Below are 22154 nucleotides of genomic sequence, written 5' to 3' on the forward strand. Positions count from 1 at the left end.
TATGCATGCAAGTAGATAGTTATTTTTAAACGTTTCTTTTTCAGCTGCATAGAAATCGTTCGAATATCTAAAAAAAACACATGCTGCATTATTTCGGAATTTAAATAATTTGCTGTCGGAGCGTTATGTTCGATTGAAAATTGCAACTGCATTCAATTGGCTGGTGTTCGGCAAATGAAAGCGCCAAAGCTAAAAGTATGCGTAAATTGGAAAATTATTGCTTTATTCTATGCGAAAACAAAAAATCAAAGTCAGCCTTTCTACATATGTGCAACGTAAACTCACAATTCCAAATAAATTAGTTTGTTGCATTCAAAACTGGCTAGAATTCCTCAGCAAAAATAGCAAAGTAATCCGTGCAAATCTATTGAACTTTCATCATTGCAACAAAATTCAATTTATTTTAATGCATCAAAAGAGCAGAATGCCAAAGAGGCATCAATCGCTACATGTTGAGTATATCCACTTCAACTGCAATTAACGGTTGTATCCTTTTGAAAACAACACAACTCACTGGGACAGAGCCTGTTTCACAGCTTAGTGTTCTTATGAGCACATCCACAGTTATTAACTGAGACCTTTGTTTGCCAAAGTTGTCATTCGTATATCGTGTGACAGATGATACGATGCCAAGGAAAGTCAAGGAAATTGCTGTTACGAAAAGATCCTGGACCGACCGGGAATCGAAGCCAGACACCTTTAGCATGGCTTTGTATCCGCGAACTGTAGCCACTCCCTTAGCCGAGTCCCATTATTTGAAGTGTACATGAATAAAAAATTACAAAAAAAATTAAGTGAAAACAACTATTGCACCGTGCAATAATACACGATTCCGTTTCATGTCAGCGTTAGACATCCCAAACAAATGCCACCACAATTCCGTTCCGGCATGGGTGAAGTTTTCATTGATAAAATTCATCTTCAACAAGCCCGGAGGCGATCGATATGCTAATGACATTCGCAATGGATTGGTTTTGGCTTCCGAAGTCAAAGCCACAAAATGGGTCGCCTTTGAGGGAGGAAAAACCCATTATCTCCCATCCGATATCGATTAATCCCGAAATGTTGCGCTGCATTTGTGATCGAACTCATCAAAATCCTTTTTGTAAAACGTCCGAAACCAAGCGTTGCACACAGGAGTAACAGGACCAATTGCATTCAAGGACGTTTAAATGGTTCAAAGTTTTATAGGAAAAATATAATTTTTGGCAAAAAAACTTAAATAATTCAAAGAGTTTCATTTTTTCCTTAAAAAATCATGTTTTGGGTAGTTTTTGTTGCAAAACTAAGCCAAAACCATTTTTTAGAAAAAATGTGTTGTATGAACAGTATGGAAACAGCTATGTTTTGCTTCAAATACATGTACATACAAATATTTGAAATCGGCTGAGTATTTATGAAGTTATGGTCAAACAAATATGAATTTTTCAGTAAAATGAAGAAAAATTTCGAGAAAACTAATTTTAACAAAAATTGTTTCGATTTAAGTCAAATTTGATGTTCTACAAAGTTGTCATAAATTAAATTTTGAAAATAATGAATTTTCAGAATTGGTTAGAAATAACCGAATTTATGGTGACAACACTGAAGGCCATTTTTTATAACTTGGAAATTCACCTTCAAGACGCTTGCGCCACCCCTAGATCTTAATATTTTTGGCTCAAACTTTGAGGTTTCTCTTCTAATATGATTTAAATTCATAAGAACACACGAATTTTTGGTTTTGAGAACTTTTGAAAAATAAGCCACACCCTAGTGTCTATGCGCAAAAAATCGCTAAAAGGTAACGCAAAATTGGAAGTTCTACAGGCTTGTTTAACATTTTTTTTACGTTCATATTATTCTCAGTGTATGAGAAAATCAAAATTGGCCCTTTGCAAATCAATTCACTTATGATTTGACACAAATACATCATCCTATGATTGCCTGCAGAACAACTGGAGTGTAAAACAGTTAAAATAAAAAGGTTAACATTCGAAGCTTTACAATAAGAATGGTATTGAAGTATCATCAAATTTAGATTAAAGAAAACCTATGCAATTGGACCAACTTATGAATGGAAAACATAAATCTCATTGACCAGAATTCTTTGCTGTTGGCAAAATATAATTTTATTTACATTACTTAAATACCTTAACACCCCATTTCCGACAAAAATAGCAAATTTTCATGATTATCTCAGAAAACTGTTCATTGTGTTGTGCCATTGTCATTGTAAGTGTTCCCTTAGTTGTGGGTGTTCCTATAGTTGCGGTAGTGCCGTTTTCACTGATTTTATAACATAAACCACAGAACCGACACTGCGAATCGACGTATTGGCTTGTTGATACACGAAATAGTTGAAAAGTGCGTTCAAATTGCTTTACAACTGATGGAATATCACTACAATTGCTAAAACTTTTTTTACTTGTACCAATCGTTGCGGTAAATGGTTTCTACAGTGGAGGATCCCGTAAGAAAACGACTGATACCGCAACTATAGGAACACAAATTAAAAATATTCCGCAACTAAAGGAACAGTGTACCAATAGTTGGGGTATTATTTTTCACTGACATGCCGTGGATTACTGTGATGAAATATTTTTTCTCATTAAGCCAATGGTCGTTACTTCCCGTTACAACATTAACATGTACATTAATTGTGCTTCTTGAATTTAGGCGGTTAAATGAAGTTCAATCGTGCTGAGTACCTCCACTATTGGTACATCTACCCTAATCGGTTCTTGATATAGATGCCAGTAGAATGGTAGAGTTGTCTTTTGTTCAATTATGGACAAGCTGCTCATAATTTGAGTCGAACTTTTTTTTTCGTCCCTTAACACCCCATTTTACGGTATACAATAAAAAGGGCGTAACTTCAATACGGGCCCTACGATTTCTTTTTTAATTTTGCCCATTCATGCAGCTTAGCTGTAGAAAACGACTGATGAGCACAGATTTGATGGAGATTTTTTATTCTAATGATAACGGTCAGGGGAGCTCCGTGATGGGGAGATCCCTCAGTACCTGATACTTAATTCATAATTCAAAAATTTGATTAATGCTTTCGATTGTGATGCCTAATTTCTTTCTAAAGATTTATCGGCTCTATCAGTCGTTTTAGCTGCCTTAAGACTGAAAGAGCCGATAAATCTTTAGAAAGACATAAATCAAAATATATTGGTTTTATGTGATCCTGTTATCCATTTGTAGCCTAAAAAAAATTTGAAATTATAAATATATTTGAACACTAAATTTTGATGAAGTATTTTAGTACCAAATTGACTAATCATAAAACGCGGCTCCCAAAATCGGAAACAATCTGGAAATGGCTCAATTTATGTATATCCGAATCATCGAATGTTTTCACTTCATCAAAAACCCTCTTTAATACATAACGAAAAATAACACATTTTACGATGTTGTTCTTAATGTTCATTCTTTTCATTTTTTTTTTCTTGCATGTTCGATACCATGGTCGATGGAATCCATGAAAAATGAATGTATTTTGAGATTCTACCCCATCACCCCGAATCCCATTACCCCAAATGACATTATCCCGAACTCCATTACCCACAATTCCAAAACCCCGAACGACCCATCACCCCGAATGACAGTACCCCGAATTCCAATATCATAGGGAAATGTCATCAATATCACTTTCGGATGGCTTTCTCAGTCTGGAAGGCGAAAAACGATGTTTTTTACATCGTTTTTCGACTTCCAGACTGAGAAAGCCATCCGAAAGTAGTATTCTAGTTCCAGTCGAAATTGCCATTATCAAGTCATCAATATCATCATGTCAAGATATTTATAAATTCGGGGAAATAGCATTCGGGGTGATGGAATTCGGGGTAATGGTACGTTCGGGGTAATGGAATTCGGGGAAATGGCATTCGGGGTAATGGGGTAGAATCTTCAATCATGTTGCGTGATCCAAACTAGGTATAGGTGTATCGACATAAAAAAGTTTCTAAATACTTTATTGAACGATTCCGTTTGATTTCTCTTGAAGAGTTATCCGACATCATATCCGATTTTCTTAAAAACAAATAACGAGCGGTAGAAATTCTACAGAGCAGAAATACAATTGCTGTCCCATGATGTAAGAACTAACATTGGAAATGTTTCAGTTATAATGTAGTCGAATAATTTCAACAAACATAACTGAACAGAAGAAAATTCAATTCACAAGAATAACATTTTCTTTGTTTACATGTTAATTATGCTATTGTTCATTGGGACGCCTTAATAGATGTTAAAGGTAATAGAAATCGTGAATGTAACTGTTAGTTTTTGAATTTTTTGTTCAAAACGATAAACCACAGACAAACAGACGTCACACTCTCACCGATGTCCATCGACCACCTTTTTAACGGCCGATTCAAATATATGGTAGGTGGCCAATCCACCACCCTCAGCGCTCGCATCATTTTTGTTCGCGTTTGACGTTTACACACTAACGCCATCTGTTGGTCCATCGGCCAAACACACCGATTTTAGCATTGGGCGTACATGTCATCGTGACTATGATTTTGATCGGGATTTGTTCTAAGTGTTACGTCTGTTTGTCTGTGGATAAACTTTTCACTTGCCCCACCTATGGGGCAAGTGAAAAGTAAGGAGACGTTTTTCAAAAACTTTTTCTGTACTTTTTTCTTCAATTTTGCATAAAAATCGATTTCAGTATACTGCTTATATTTGGTGGGAGTAAAGCTAAAAAATATGCACGACCCCCAGCCCTGTCGTCGTAAAATTTGAGCTTCTTAGTCGTCCTTTTTTGAGAAGGGGCGTTGATATAGCCTATAGGGCGCTTTTACTCCCGGGTTAATGATTACTTCTCAAAAGATATATTGCAAATATTCCAATAAATAAAAATCATTCCAAACAAACGGAAACCAATATGAATTTTGTCTTTATATTTCCCACAACTTTTACGACTTCTTTGCATGTGTTAATGTTATATAGAAGGTGCTGAAATTCAGATGCGATGTTTTAGTTTATTATTTAATTGAATTTATTATAAATTATCGAATTATTACTCAGGTAAGAGGTTCAATAAATAACATGGAACTCAACAAAGGGCAGGAGAAGCACCGTTTCGGGAGTTCACTGTCTACTGTGTTAACGTTCTTAATAAGAAAATGCTCATTACTCTTTCGGTTCGCATTCAAGTTAAAATTTGGCACTGCCAAGAATGATTTTATATATAAATTTTAATTGTCATACAGCTAGGTTTGTTTATTACAAACTATATGTAAGATATTATTAAATTGTTCAGATTCATCTCAAAGAAAAATGAAAAAGCCTACACGATCTTTTTCTCCTGTGGTGTAACGTTTCTATAAGCACAAGGACATAGCCAAGTTTTTATCTCTTAATTAGAAAGGAACAATTGTTAATCGCTATTTATTGAACCAAAAATTCAATTTAATCGATGCGTAATAACTTTTAATCTTTTCCAAGGTTTGAACTGATATTATTGTCGCTGCTATAATTTGTTGAAAAGAACATCATTCTTAATTTTGAGACTTTTTCTGAAATTGAAGAATCTATTTGTACGAAAAATTCTCCCAACACTTGGCGTTTCACTAAATGACAAATTAAATATGGTTAAAATAATTGTGCGTTTCACATTTCTAAATATTTTATCAATGCAAGCATCATTACGTTGATCATTGAAGTTTTCATGATATCATCATTTATAAGAATGAGTAAAATATGATGAGTGCTTGTTTTCTTAACGGGATTTGAGCATAGATTTCTCTCGGATTTTACCTCCGACCTTTTTAAAGCATAAATGTTGAAATTACACAGCGTAACCAAAATGACATTTTTACATGTCTCAAGAATCGAATTATGTGTCTTTAGAAAATTTGGGGTTGCTGAATCTGATGCCGTTCTCAGAAATGTTCTAGCACGTCACAATTTTTAGCTACAGGTCGCCAAAGTTGTATAAAACACTGATTTCATTGATGTTAACATAAAATTTAAACAATGATTCATCAAAAATTATGATCTAATCTACTAAGCATGAAAAATAGGACTTAAACCTTCATTTCAGATATAATTTGAATGAAATTGCACGATTAAATTGAGGTCAAATCGATTTTTTCAACATGCTTGCAGTCTCCATACGAAATTCTTCGTTTCTCTTATATGGCAAAATACAATACTTTTCTAAACCAACAAAAAATAACATTTGAGCAACGGAAGTATTATGAACATTGATAATAAGTATTGTTATACTCATGAAGTTTGAGTTTTGAGGCAAATTAAGCGAATACATTGCCATACAAGCTGGAAAACTTGCATATATTTCTTGCTTGGTTAGCGATGATATGGATCATGTGGAAAATTTAAGCAAATTGATGCAACAGTTGATCAAGCAATGACCATTAATGTTTCTGGTATAATTCTGCCCGTATATTAAAGCTTTAGTCAAAAACATAATATTGTATTTATTTTACACAAGGGTTTTGTTTTTTTGGATACAAGGGTCTCACATGAAACATTAATTTCAACCATTTTTTTGATAAGCTTTGAACTTTGATCATAAATAATTTGTTTGTACGCTCACAGTGCAATCATAAATCTTAGAATATTCTGCATTTTTTATATGACTAAATATCAAATTCAGATTGAGAGTAAAGTAAATTTCGCCTAATGTTTCAAGCATTGAGTTGATGTACCTGTAAAAAGTGAACTTTTGCTGATACATGAGAAAGCTACCTAGGGAATTCTCCAAAGGGGTTTTAATTACAAAACCCCTATGTTTTGTGATGGAATATAAAATACTGCAACATACCTACAACATAGTTTTAGGATATAAGAAAAAGCAGATTATTCTAAGTTTATAGATTGCACTGTGAGCATACAAATGTCAAAAAATTGTAGGATCGAAATACCAAGGGGGCCTTCCTTAGCCGAGTGGTTAGAGATCGCGGCTACAAAGCAAATCCAAGTTGAAGGTGTCTGGGTTCGAATCCCGGTCGGTCGAGGATTTTTACGTAATGGAAATTTCCTTGATTTGAGGACGGAATTGGTGTAGTGGTTAGAACACACGCCTCTCACGTCGAAGACCTGGGATCGAATCCCATCCTCGGGATAGTCACTTATGACGCAAAGGTCATAGTGATGGCTTCCTTCGAAAGGGAAGTAAAGCCGTTGGTCTCGAGATGAACTAGCCCAGGGCTAAAACTCTTGTTAATAAAGATAGAAAAAAAAAATCCTTGATTTCCCTGATCCTACCTCCTACACGATATACGAATGCAAAAATGGCAACTTTGGCGAAGAAGCTCACAGTTAATAACTGTGGAAATGCTCATAAAAACACTAAGCTGAGAAGCAGGCTCTGTCCCAATGAGGACGAAATGCCAAGAAGAAGAAGATACCAAACTTGCCGAAATATGGTTGAAATTGATGTGCCCTGTGAGACCCGTCTATTGCCATGAAGCTTTAGCTGATATAAGCAATTGCAGGTTTTGTGGTCGTGCAGTTTGTGTTACCTAGCGTTGTACCGCATTGAGTCAGGAAGTGTGGGTTCAATTCCCGCTTCAGTCTGGTAAAACTTTTTATCAGGAAAGTATTTCGCATATGTCACTGGGCGTTGTATGCTAGTCCGTTGTCGTCTAGTGTGGTGCCTGCTTCAAAGGACAAATCGTCCCCAGGAAGCATCAACATATCGATGTCGTAAAAAAAGTATACTAAGTATGCCTGCCAAAAAGCTCCGATTCATGAGAAATTTGGCAAGAAAAATTGTTGGAAATGATTGAAATTTTACCATAAATGTTCTAGATTATGATTCTCACTCTATTATGTTCAAAAACGGATTTTATGTTTTCATCCGATACACTTCAACCGGAACGAACTCACCATTATAATAAGCATATTGATCGGTATACACAATATGCTAATCACAATTGATCTTGAATGCGTCGCTCGTTCACGCTAGAGTAGAAAAATTAAAAAAAAAAAAACAAACAGGAACAAACAGAACTCATCAGTTGATTTACAATAGTTAATGTCATTAAGCTAAACTAAATTGATTTCTTACAGGGCTTTAAGATGCACCTGATCTAAGTAAAACAAGATTAAACTACTCCAGGGCGTTGATATTGATAAAAAATTTTGATTGATTTATTTACAGGGCGTTAAGATCTACTTCATCAATCTGGACTAAGGTTCAATTGCTGCAGGGTGTTCATAAAGCTTGGAATTTTCAATTAATGTAATTCTGATCAATGTGGAATGACGTCAAATTACTCCATTACAACTTGGAATTTTCGATTCATGCCATACGCCCTCTTAAGTTGCACCTGATAAGATCAAATTAATTCAAGGTGTTGCTCGAGCTTGGATTTTTTATGGATGTCATACAGGGCGTAAAAATGCGCTTCGTCTACATAAGATGAGCTCAAGTTACTACTGGATGTCATACAGGGCGTCAAGAATATAAAAAAAAGATATAAAATTACTCCAGGGCATTGATACATTTTAACAATTGCTATTGATGTCATATAGGGCATTAAGATATATTTGATCTACATAGAATACAATCAAATTACGGCAGGACGTTGATACAGCTAAGAAGGTTTCGATTGATTCTCAACAGAGTGTTAATGGGCTCCAGATCTTGCAAAGATCAATGTGGATGAAAGTCAAATTACTCCAGGGAGTTGATAAAGTTTGATCGATTGATGTCATACAACGCGTTAAGATGCTACTGAACTACGTGAAGAATTACTTCAGATCGTTGCTAAGGCTTATAATTTTTAATTGATGTCCTACAGGGTGTTAAGATGTATTTGATCTACATGGAATGAGGTCAAATTACTTCAGGGTGTTGAAACAGCTCTGAATTTACAATTTATGTCCTACAGGGCGTTGAGATGCATCTGATTGACATAGGATTAGGTCATATTACTCCAGGGCGTTGCTGAAGCTTGGATTTCTTATGGATGTCATACAGGGCGTAAAATGCGCTTGGTCTACAGCTTAAAAATTTCAATGGATATCATATAAGACGTAAAGATGCACCTGATCTACATGAGACAAATTCAAATTACTCTAGGGCGTTGATAAAGCTTGGAATTTCCAATTTACGCCCTACAGGGCGTTAAGCAAGGCATTAAGATGCAACGGAAAAGCAAAGTTACTCCAGGGCATTGATACAGTTTGGATTTCAATTGCTTACAGGGCGTAAAGATGCACCTAATCGACATAGGATAAGGTCAAATTAATTCAGGGCGTTTATATAGCTTGAATTTTTTGCTTGAAATAATGTCCTACAGGGCGTAAAGATGCAGTTAATCTATATGAGACAAGGCCAAATTACTCCAGGACGATGATACAGTTTGGAATATTTACTAGATGCAGGGCATTAAGGTGCACCTGATCTACGTAAGACGATGCCAAATTAGTGTAGGGCGTTTATACATCTTGTCAATTTGTTTTGATGTACCAGAGGGCGTGACGTTGCACCTGATTTACATGGGACAATATACATCATTTAAGGGTGTTAATACAGCTTGTAATTTTCAATTGATGCTATACAGGGCGTAAAGACGCACTTGGTCTTCATAAAATGAGATTACATTACTCCAGGACGTTAAAAAAATATGATTTCAATTGATGTCGTACAGGGCGTTAAGATGCAACGGATCGACATGGGATAACGTAAAATTACTCCAAGGCGTTGATACAGCTTGCAATTTTCAATTGATGTCCTACAGGTCGTTAATATGCACTTGATTGATAAACGATTGGGTCAAATTACTCTAGGGCGTTGATAAAACTTATTTTTTTTTATTTTTAAATGATGTCCTACACAGCGTTAAGATGCGGCTAAACTTAATGAGACAAGTTAAAATTACTCCAGGGCGTCGATAAAATTTGGAATGTTTAGTCTATACAGTGCATTAAGGCGCACCTGATCTACGTAGAATAAGGTCATCTTAGTCTAGGTCGTTTATACATCTTGCCAATTTCTGTTGAAGTCACACAGGGCGTTAAGTTGTACCTGATTTACATGGAGCAAGGTCAAATAACTTCAGGGCGTTGATAAAGCTTGAAATATTCAGATTATGTCTTACAGGGCGGCGTAAGGACGCACATAGTCTACATAAGATGAGGTCAAATACTTTAGGGTGTTGTTAATGCTTGCATTTTCAGGGGGCGATAAGATGAAGCAGATCTATATGAAACAAGTTCAAATTATCCAGGGCGCTGATATAGCTTGACAATTCCGATTGATATTATATAGGGCGTTGATATGCACCTGAACTGCAAGAAATTACTCCAGAGCGTTGATACTGGTTGACAATTTCAATTGATGTGTTATGGGGCGTAAGATTGCCGTTGATCTTGCAAAGCTCTATCACACAACCTACATTTTTTCATGACTTTGTGTGAAACTTTCTAAAAAAAAAATCTGAGAAAAGCTTCTTAGCCGTCGACTAAGCAGGACGACAGGGCTGACGACCCCTTTTGTTTTGATTTAAGGTCTCTAGAATTTGAGGAATTTCAGCTATGCGAAGTCCATTACCCACTTGCCCCACGGTACCCTACGTTAATATTTTAACGATTTTCAAACATATCTATCTTTCAAAAAGGCATACATATTTCAAGGATGTGTCATTCTACGCGAACATTACTCTTCATTAAGGCTTTCTTTTATTATAATACACCACCTTGATTGGTTAATGATATCTTAATTTTTCGACTTTGTCCGGTATTGTGTGCTGTCCTGGAGGATATTCCCCTAATGTAATGCAGCATATTTCATGTATCTCAAATTATAAAAGGCTTGTAATAACCCCCAAAAACACTTCAAATTATAACCAGGAATTTGGGCCATTTACTTCTATGTGCTCTGTCGCATCCAGTACTGGGAAGTACAACACACGTTGTGAAATTGTAATCTCATCGATTCAAAATGAGTCAGAGCAGTGCACGAGAAACAGTGTTTATCATGGACTAAAATATCGTCGATTTTTGGTGTGTTGGGTGATGATAGCCCGATGTGAAACATCGTTCTGTTACTACCACTGATAGAATGCGCATTCGATGGTGTGGATAGATTTATCATCAAATACCGATGTCTTGTCTAATCTGCGGTCAACCTTGTCGAGTATATATATTCCACCCGGTGAATTCGAAAATTCAGTCTCGTTTTCCAAGATGTAAGGTGACTTACATTAACGCGGCAAGTGTGCCCTACCGGCCGCAGTTAATGAATTGTAACAATCTGGAGCACTCCGGCGTGGATCCGTCAAATCCACACAAAAAAAATCGTCATCGACCACAGCCGCCGCGATGTAGACCAGATCGTTCCGGTTTCCGCCCTTCTGATGGGATGACGTCCGAGTGATATCTGAGCACCGTTCTGCGAGAAACGAAAATTGTGAACCCCTGTGGATATGGAAATCATGTGCGATGCGGAAACTGACTCAGGAGAGTCGGGAATGGATGCAGCCAGCCAGCGTCTACGAGATCTATTTGTTCGAGTGAATCAACTAGTGAATCAGATGAAGTAGCAGAATCCCGTTTCCAGACCCTTGGAACCAGAAACACCCGCAGCCCCGGAGAGTACCCCTTGGGTGCCCATTTTCGCGACGTAACAGATCAGAGTGCCGTGCCTCGGCAATGCAAGTTCTCCAAATGCGATATCTGTGGAGCCAGTCCTTGCGGCTGGTTCCAGACATCGTATACAATCGGCTTAACTTCGATTAAGCCACCTAGTCACTCAAACATTGTTTGAGTAAACATTCGAGATTTTTCCAATGCGATTTTTCTCAGCCAAATGGACTTTTAGTCCAAAAGAGTACTTGCAATTTTGCAAAATCAGTTCTCCGGACCGAGGTCACCTTTGAGGCAACCGTCTGCAAACTCCTCTAACCTCTTCACCTTGGATCATCATCAACTGTTGAGGCATCTCCGTTGTCCAGACCGGTCAATCATGAAACCAAATAGAATTCGACTTGAATAATACCAATCATTGTAAGAAAATATGATATGGAAATGCTGTTCGCTTTGTGTGGCATACCCATGCTTAACGGTACAGGAACACTCAAATCCTGTTTTCTCACAATCGATTGGCAGATCTAAAACTCCGCGTATATTCGGTGTCATGTAAAGCATGCATGTGGGACAAGCGTCGAGCCATCGTTTCCGGTTATCGATTGTCAACCAAGTCACGAGTCGTCCAAGAGTCGAGAGCAGGCCCAACCAAGAAGACACCCCGGATAGGAGAAACCCCGTCTCCTTTTGCCGTCCGCCTTCACCCCCTAACATTCAACGGCTGTCACTTCCGACGGTTCTCCTCCTCCCAGTGCGTTGTCGACGGAAGAACTGCCACACGAGCTGGACGGGAGTCGATTCGAGCTATAGGGAGGGAACACCTGCGATGCCCTGTGGGAGTTCGGCTAAGGTAAAAGTCGAGGCAAACAACGACGAACAAGCAGGAGAGAAAATCCCACTGTTGAGGCAGCGCTCCGTGGGACCGAAAAAAATGAAACCAATAAAAATGCATTTCAATCAATTACCACAATACAAAGCTTTTAAATAATTTCCGATTAATTGCCCATCCTCACAAATAAAACATAAAATCTGAGGCAGATTACCACCAATTATACTGATAATGACTTAATTGAAAGTCAAAACAAGTCAATTAATTCGGAATTCCACTCAATCTTACTCAAATGCATAACTCCCTGAAACTCTTCCCAACCTCTTCATTATTCGAGGAAAAACGGACCAAACCACCCGGAATGATTAAAACCCAGTCAATTATAGGGCATCCGCTGCTAGCGATGACGACCTGTGCTGCTTCAATTAGTCAAAAAAACACGTTGCGTCCAGCCAGGCTTTTCAACCGCGGCTATGTCTAGCGGATAAAGGCTCCCCCAAATCAAGGCGATTTTTTACGGCGACAGCAACAAACAATCGCCGCAAATTCGCTGACGTTTCGCTGCATGCACAGATTTATGAGCGTGTCTAAGCCACAGCGACGCGATTGCGCTGCGATTTTCGTCGCGGATATCTAGATGGTTTCATATGAGACAGCTTGCAGCGACACAACAACGAAATCGCGGCGATTTTTTGTCGCTGTCGCCGAAAACAGTCGCGTTGATTTGGGGGAGCCATAAATCCCTCCGTCCGTATTCGAGATGAAAAACAAATTGAAAAACAAAGCTGGGTGGAACATCTCCTAGAGGCAGTGTCCTTCCAACTACTGCCCAATCCGGTACTCTGTGCACGGATGGACGAAAAATTAATTTTGCCCTTAATTATCATCGTGATGCCAGAAAAAAAAAACCGCACTGCTATTTTGCGGTCCACTGCGGGCCAAAATGAAATTCATTCTTGTTGTGTGGTGCTGCGATCTCGGTTCGCTCTGGATTGTGATTTTTACCAACCCTTGTCGAGTAGCGTATGGGTGATTCCACACCACGGTTACTTGGTCATTGATCCGCTTGGATTTAAATCAAATTTGAATGTAAATGCGGCTTTTCAGTTTTGCAGCTTATTATAAAAAGTTTGTTCTCCAAATCAGTATATATTGATTTTTGTAAGTACGATTCCTTCGTTTTTATCAGAGAAATTTTCAAACGAATGTTTACGCAATCTCGAGATGTCGTTACTTACTTAAATCATGGCCCCTGAAGCCGAATAGGATGTCCAAACGCTTACATCTCATTTACTTTTTGAGTTATCTTAAAATTAAAAACACCTCGAACAACGGAATACGCCTAAAGGGTTCCGGGTCATTTGGCCGAATGCCATTTGGCCGAATGCCGTTTGGCCGAACGCTATTTGGCCGAACGCTATTTGGCCGAAAGGGTCATTTGGCCGAATGCCGTTTGGCCGAAATTGAAAATAATAGATGATAGATAATAGTTAGCATGAATTTTTAAGAATTTCAAGGTTGAATTTCAAAGAACAAAAAAAGAATGAATTATCATTTATGTACAACTCTTTAGTATTAGTTCAAGAAATAGTCAATGCTGAAAGAAGAACGTCCTAAATGAAAGCAATTATTTACTTATCTGCTAGCGGTAATCGTAGCCAGCAGAGGTGTTCGCATTGCGTTCGTAGTCAGCTTTTGACAGTAACAAAAATACAGTTTAAGACTTATTCGTCCTTCTGTAGCATCGGTTCGCTTGAATGCTTAGAATCGTATTCAGCTATTTTATTCATAGTTTTAGCAAACACGAGTTTTGGCTTCTTCTTTTCTCGACGGAGAAACAGTGAGCCTATTTGACGTTCACTGAATCGTTCGATTTATTGATATACGAAAGCAACGATGCAGAGTTAATCTTGGAGGAGAATGAAATCTTACCTAAGTTAACCCTTGCGCTAAAAATATGTTTTTAATAAGACTCTTTATTAGCGTATTATAAGCCATAATTCCAATAAACTATGAAAAATATTCAAATATGAAAAAACAGCCTATGATCAAAAGAAGGAAAAATCTCTTATAAAAATTAAAGCAAGTGTATTGCAAATAATTATTATATTAGTATAACTACAAAGAACTGCCGATAATTTAAAGAAGGTAAAATACTCAATAAAAATATATATATAAGATTTATTATTGCCAAAAATTATGGAACCAGTACAAATCGTACACTAATATAGCGACAAATATGACGTTCGGCCACATGATCAAAATCAACAAATGAATTACCTGATTAGTTATTGGACCACACTTATGACTCCTACTTATCAGCGTTGAAGCAATTTTTTTTCGTGATTCGGCGAAACGGCATTCGGCCAAATGACCCGTTCGGCCAAATGGCGTTCGGCCAAACAGCATTCGGCCAAATGGCCGGACACCCGCCTAAAGGTAGGCAATTTCCTAAGGGAACTTCATATTCTTAACGGTAATTCGTTAATGTTGCCTAATTGAACATACTTATAAAAGTTGTGTGAGAACCGCATTTTCCTTGCTCATATCGCTTGCAGAACTCATATGAGACATGAATCTTCGGTAGTGTCATCCTTAACCCCTCTACCGGCAGCTTCATTTTTTACCGCAAAATAAATGTTAAAATCGTTATAACTTTTTTGTTTTTCAATATTTTTGCACAATTTTTTCACAAGTTCTCAAACAACTCTTCTAGTTTAGGAATCCGTGTCGATATAAATTATTGGTGATCTGGTTTTATATATATTCCGATGTTCCTTGGGGGACCGACATTTTTCACAGTACTGTCTTTGGCGGCCATTTTGGTTTTGATCAATTTATCAAAAAAATAAAATGTGGGCTATATTATACCAGGTAATAAGGAGCTTCTCTGAAAAAATCATACAAATCCGTTTATTATTCTTGGAGATATCTGAAAATTACGATATGATGTATTTTGAAGATTTTAAGATCTTTATTTGGCCAGTGTGGTTCCAGAAACCTAAATGGTCATTACTTAAAGACGGCTGCACCAAATTGCTTCATTTTTTCACAGCATACTCTCATTAATGTGTTGTTCCGAAGAGTGAATATCCGAATCCGATCAAAATTCTGTAGCTTGAGAAATTAACGGGGGGCTCTAGTTACGGGTCGGTCCCCCAAAGAATTTTGGAATATCTTCAAAACCAGATGATCAATGCTCAATATCGACAAAGATCCTAAAACAAGAAGAGTTTTTTGAGAGCTTGTGAAAAAATGGTGCACAAAAATTGAAAAACAAAAAAGGTATAACGATTTGAATTTGAATTTTGCGGTAAAAATGAAGCTGCCGGTAGAGGGGTTAACCATTGAAATCATTGTTTCGCAAACTTGACAAATTTACGCATTAAGTTAACGCAATTTTTGCAAAAATCTTAATTTTTAATAGCTTATAAATATAAGAAAGTGAAGCAACATTCATGCTTTGGAAATGTTTCATCAATGAATGATGATACCAACTTATTACGAGGTGAGTCATTCCGATCAATGTTACCCTGCTGATCAATGATACCCCGGATTACGGTACTTACAAAAATCATGGCCCATAAAGCTATATATGAAGGCCAAACTTTAATTTGCTTGTTGAGTTATTTAAAATTCAACAGCACCTTGAACCAAGGATTTTGTTAATTTGGGCAACGGAATCGGTTTTTGGTAATACCATTTTTAGTGAAAACTGCATTTCTTGCTCGTATTATTTGCAAAACTCATATGAGACATGAGTCTTCGACTGAGTCATCCATAATTATAAAAATAATTGTTTCGTAAAGTTGAATAATTTACGCAGCTCAAGGGCTAATCATTACAATAGCTCAAGGGCTATCATTATTCAGGTCATGAGATTTGAGATGTGGCCACCAGGCGGCGCTTATGAGCTCTATCAATAATTGCCCACGGCTCATTGAACAACTATGCCGAAGACAGTGTTTTTATAAGTTGTCAGGATTCTGAAATATCTGCAAAACAAAGCTTTCATGCACACAAGCGCTACTTGGTGGAATTTTTTTGGCTTGCATAATGATAGCCCTTGGCTTATTCAACAACTGTAAATTAAACAAGTGTTTCCAAATGTCTGGCTCCTGATATATTTGAAAAATAAAAGTTTCATACTCACTCGCGCCACCTGGTGACAAAATTTCGAATTTCTTGGCTCAAACAATGATTGTCTTTGAGCTACTGAACAACTTTGCCGAAGACGCCAACTTTATAAGTGGTCAGGCGCTTACCCTCTCAGGGGAATTACTTGGCTTATCCTCTCAGGAGAATTCTGTGACGTACCCTCTCAGGTAAATTCTTTGGCGTACCCTCTGAGGGGAACTACTTGATATACCCCCTCAGGGGAATCTTTGGCTCACCCTCTCAGGGGAATTACTTGGGTTACCCTCTCAGAGAAATGCTGTGACGTACGCTCTCAGGGGAATAACTTGGCTACCCTCTCGGAGGAGTTCTTTGGCCTACCCTCTCAGGGGATTTCTTTGGCATACTTTCTCAGGGGAATTCTATGACATACCCTCTCAGGGGAATTACTTGGTCTACCCTCTCAGGTAAATTCTTTGGCCTATCTTTTTAGGCGAAATACTTAGCTTATTTATTTATTCTCAGGGGAATTCTTTGGCCTACCGTCTCAGGGGAATTACTTGGCCTACCCTCTTAAGGGAATTCTTTGGCATACTCTCTCAGGAAAATTCATTCGCTTACCCTCTTAAGTAAAGCGACCATATATGTCCCGCGAAACGCGGGACACCCTGTCAGATCTCGTTCCCAAATGAACATTATTCGTATTGGATGTGTATTCTACAAACATTTGAGGTCTAAATCATGATCTAATTCCTCAGTTTAGTCAAACGATTAGAGTTGACGCAGTAAAATCATGTTGAAAATTGCGTTGTCCCGCGAAACGCGGGACGTCTGGTCACCTTACTCTTAAGGGAAATTCTATGACGTACCCTCTCATGGGAATTACTTGCCTAGCCTCTCAGGGGAATTACTTGCCTAGCCTCTCGGGGGAATTCTTTGGCATACTCTCTCAGCAAAATTCTATGACGTACCCTCTCAGGGGAATTACTTGGTCTACCCTCTCAAGGGAATTCTTAGGCCTATCTTTTTAGGGAAATTACTAAGCGTATTTATATATTCTCAGGGGTATTCTTAGGCCTACCGTCTCAGGGAAATTACTTGGCCCACCCTCTAAGGGGAATTTTTTGACATACTCTCTCATGGGAATTCTATGACGTACCCTCTCAGGGAATTCTTCAGCGTATCTTCTCAGGTTGTATCGCATTTTGTATGAACAGTTATTCTCTTTAAACTACATAAAGGGTCGTCCATAAACCTCGTGGTCATTTATGGGAGAGGGTGGTCTGGCCAAAGACCACGGTCCATTTTTTGTCTAAATTTTGTATGGACAAATGACCACGAAGAGGAGAGGGGTCTGAAATTCCCAAAAAAAATGATAGCACATAAGGCATGTCACACTTTTCCAGACCATCTCCCCTTGCATGCATGAAATTGGATGCATCCGACGCTTTAGGATGATTACTTACTTACTTATTTGGCTTTACATCAATTATCTTGATAAAGCCTCAGCAACATCGACTGTGACCCACGCTCTCCAGGTCCTGGTGCACCTGGTCAATCCACCTAGCTCGCTGCGCCCCACGCCTTCTTGTTCCGACCGGATTCGTAGCGAACACCATCTTTACAGGGTTGTTGTTCGACATTCTTGTAACATGCCCTGCCCAGCGTATCCTTCCAGTTTTAGCTACCTTCACAATTCTGGGATCGCCGTAGAGTTGAGCAAGCTCGTGGTTCATCCTTCGCCACCACACGCCGTTCTCCTGCACACCGCCAAAGATCGTCCTTAGCACTCAGCGTTCGAAAACCCCAAGAGCTTGCAAGTCCTCCTCGAGCTAAGTCCACGTCTCATGCCCATAGAGGTCTTATGAGCGTTTAGTACATGGTGCATTTGGTGCGGGGGTGAATCTTTTTTGACCGCAGTTTCTTCTGAAACTCATAGTAGGCACGACTTTTGCTGATGATGCGCCTTCGTATTTCCAAACTAACATTGTTGTCAGCTGTCAACAAAGATCCGAGGAAGCCGAACTCGTCCACATCCTCGAAGGTATCCCCGCCTATCGTGACACTGCTTCCTAGGTGAGACCTGTCGCGTTCAGTTCCACCAACCAGCATGTACTTTGTTTTCGACGCATTCACCATTAGCCCAACTCTTGTTTCTTCGCGTTTCAAGCGGGTGAACAAATCTGCCACTGTTTCAAATTTTTTCTCGATAATATCCATGTCGTCCGCGAAGCAAACAAATTGTCCGGATCTCGTGAAAATCGTGCCTCGACTGTTAAGTCCGGCTCTCCGCATGACACCTTCAAGCGCAATATGGAACAACAGGCACGAAAGTCCGTCGCCCTGTCGTAGTCCCCGCCGAGACTCGAACGAACTGGAGTGTTCGCCCGAGATCTTCACGCAGTTTTGCACACCGTCCATCGTTGCTCTGATCAATCTTGTGAGCTTCTCGGGAAAGCTGTTCTCGTCCATAATTTTCCATAGCTCTACGCGGTCGATGCCATCGTATGCCGCCTTGAAATCGATGAACAAATGGTGCGTAGGGACCTGGTACTCATGGCATTTCTGGAGGATTAGCCGCACGGAAAAGATCTGGTCCGTTGTCGAGCGACCGTCGATGAAACCTGCTTGATAACTTTCCACGAACTAGTTTGCTATAGGTGATAGACGACGAAAGAGAATCTGGGATAGCACTTTGTAAGCGGCGTTTAGGATGGTGATTGCGCGATAGTTTTCACATTCCAGTTTGTCGCCCTTTTTGTAGATAGGGCATATAACGTCTTGCTTTCACTCCTTCGGTAGCTGTTCCGTTTCCCAGATTCTGACTATCAGCCGATGCAGATAAGCGGCCAACCTGTCCTGTCCATCTTGATGAGTTCGGTTCCGATACCATCCTTTCCAGCGGCCTTGTTGTTCTTGAGCTGTTGAATGGCATCCTTAACTTCCCCCATCGTGGGAGCTGGTTGGTTTCCACTGTCCGCTGTGCTGATGTAGCCATCTCCTTCGCTGTCCTGACCTTCTGTGCCTGTGTTCTCTGCGCTATTCAGGTGTTCATCGTAGTGCTGCTTCCACCATTCGATCACCTCGCGTCCGTCCGTCAAGGTGCTCTCATCCTTATCCCGGCACATTTCAAAGCCTTTGCGGGATGTGTAGAGCTTCTGATAGAACTTCCGCGTTTCTTGAGAACGGTACAGCAAATCCATCTCTTGGCATTCCACCGCTTCCAGGCGGCGCTTTTTGTTCCGGAATAGGCGGGTTTGCTGTTTCCGCTTCAGTCTATTTCGGTCCCCTGTCTTGTCGCGGACCTTGCTGCAGCATTGCATTCTTCTCCTCTAAAACCTCCTGGCACTCTTCGTCTAATCAATCGTTTCTTGAACTTCGTTCCACATATCCGACAATGCTTTCGGCAGCGTCATTAATGGCTGCTTTGACTGTCCTCCAGCAGTCCTCAAGAGGGGCCCTATCGAGCTCGCCCTCATCCGGCATCGCTGCCGCAAGATGCTGCTAGTACGCATAGGCGACATCCGGTTGTTTCAGTCGAGCTAGATTGTACCGAGGTGGGCGTCGGTACCGTACATCGTTGATGACGGATAGTTTAAGGCGCAGTTTCACCATCACCAGGTACTGGTCGGAGTCAATGTTAGCGCCACGATAGGTTCTGACGTCGCACTGTGTTTTATTTTTCAATTTCATGCGCTTTTTTAATAGCGCCCAAACCGTTGATTTTAGTGATATAGTTTGTTCGGAGAAGTTTCTTGGTTAATTAAGGCGCAACTTTTGACGATAAAAGTTTTGTGATCAATCCTCCTAGCAGTGAGATAGAAAAACTATTTTTTCAAAACATTTAGATAGACATATGGTGTCTTCGGCAAAGTTGTAGAATTGGCAATTTGAAACAACTTTGTCGAAGACACGATTTTTCTATCTCTTATACTTTTTGAGATATATGCCGTTGTATGTGAATGGCCCCTAAAAATCATATTTTTTATCATAACTTTTTTCCAAGATTTTTAACTTTTTTTGTGTTTTCTACAAAGTTGTTTGTCATGAAAAAATCCTTGTTTTTGCTGAACATATTATCACCCTATCTTTTTAAATAACAAAGTTATTCATGAATTACTCTTTTTTCAAGGGGTAGTTTAGGCCTCTATAACTGGCTTCGGCGCAAAATGGCGCAGACAACTCTTACAAATCATGGAAGTACCATATCTTCCCTTTCGGCAGTTGATAAAAACTTTTGTCTATAAGCGTCTTTGCATGGGTTTTTACTATCAAACAAATATGCCTTATCAAAACGAACTCGACTCATAATTCTTTTTCCTTAAGAGATAGAGAGATGCGATGTTCAGCAAAAACACGCGTTTTAAGATATTTAACAACTTTGTAGAAGTCATGAAAAATGTTAAAAATTTAAGTAAAAAGTTATGAACAAAAATGATTTTAAACGAGTTGTTTCATACAAATTTGTGTTCTTTATGTTGAAAAATTCGTAATTCTTTACTATACAATTGTGCTTATTCACACAACACTCACATTAGTGCAAAAGCAGTTCAAAAACCAGTTGTGGACATGATTATGAGAACACCAGGTTGAAGGCAAATTTCCAGTGAAAACGTAATTTCTGAGAAATTCTGCCTAAATTTTGCGTAGAATCATATTTTGGAATCATTTTTAAAAAATCTTTAGATCCTCTAAATTTTAAGATTCCTTATATTCTTGAGATTCTCAAGATTCTTAAGTAGTGGAAACTGCGCATAATTCTAAGGGCACTATAAATTCGCGATTCGTGAAGTTTATCTTTCAGCCCCTGTGTACTCCACAATTTCCAAGAATATCCTGAACTTTATGGTACTGTTTTCAAGTCCTTGTTGACTGCTACTTACAACTTGCTTCAATATTTCCGCCCAATTTGCTTCCGTTCTTAGTTCACACTTGGCGAGAATATTTCCAATGCAATAGAGAAAAACAATAACACTTTTGCAACCATCGATTGCATTCCGATTCCAATGTTTTCCCCAACGAGGAAAAGTTAAATATTCAATGAGGTGCAACCTTGCGGTGGAGTATTTTCCACTTCGTTACACGCATTTCCTTGAATCTACCGACGATTTGTAGGAAGTGCCATTATCGTTCAGTTGGTTAATCCTCCTGGGGAACAGCTGTTGCTGAATGGCACGTCCCGTATCTTCTGCGTAAGTGTTTCGTGCTATGTTTCGATTTACATCGGAGTCGTCCTTTTTCGACCCGTTGTCCACCCCATTGGTATTCAAATTCATTCGAGCTCCAAGGAGAATGGATAACTTTCGTCTTAAATTCAGACCAACCGAATCACTTGACGGCCCTCAATGAGATCAGTTCGATAATGCCTTTATTGAGTCCGGAATTGAGTTGGTAAGCTTGGCTTTTCTGAATTCGAAGTGGGATGAGAATGGTGGTTCAATTTGCATAAATTATAGTGCTGGTAACGATTCAACTTTCTAATCTAGACGAAATCGTTTCGTCATTAAAGTTAGCTTCATAAAGCATCATCAAATAGTCCATAGCTCAAAGGGGAAAGGATGAGTTAACTGTTACGATTCAAACAAAAGTTTGAAGCGTTCTATGTAAAAAGCGACCAAATGTCTAATGGACCTAAAATTATTCGACCTTC

At 38.9% G+C, this 22154-nt stretch overlaps 1 long non-coding RNA gene across 1 annotated transcript; it reads left to right on the forward strand.

The window, feature by feature from the left end:
• Positions 1-12529, forward strand: LOC110675612. Its single transcript, XR_002499647.1, has 3 exons — positions 1-11; positions 6656-6661; positions 11828-12529. It is a non-coding gene; the product is annotated as an uncharacterized LOC110675612 (long non-coding RNA).
• The last annotated feature ends 9625 nt before the right edge of the window (positions 12530-22154 follow it).

Source organism: Aedes aegypti, chromosome 2 (assembly GCF_002204515.2).
Source record: "Aedes aegypti strain LVP_AGWG chromosome 2, AaegL5.0 Primary Assembly, whole genome shotgun sequence".
NCBI classification, from domain to species: Eukaryota; Metazoa; Arthropoda; class Insecta; order Diptera; family Culicidae; genus Aedes; species Aedes aegypti.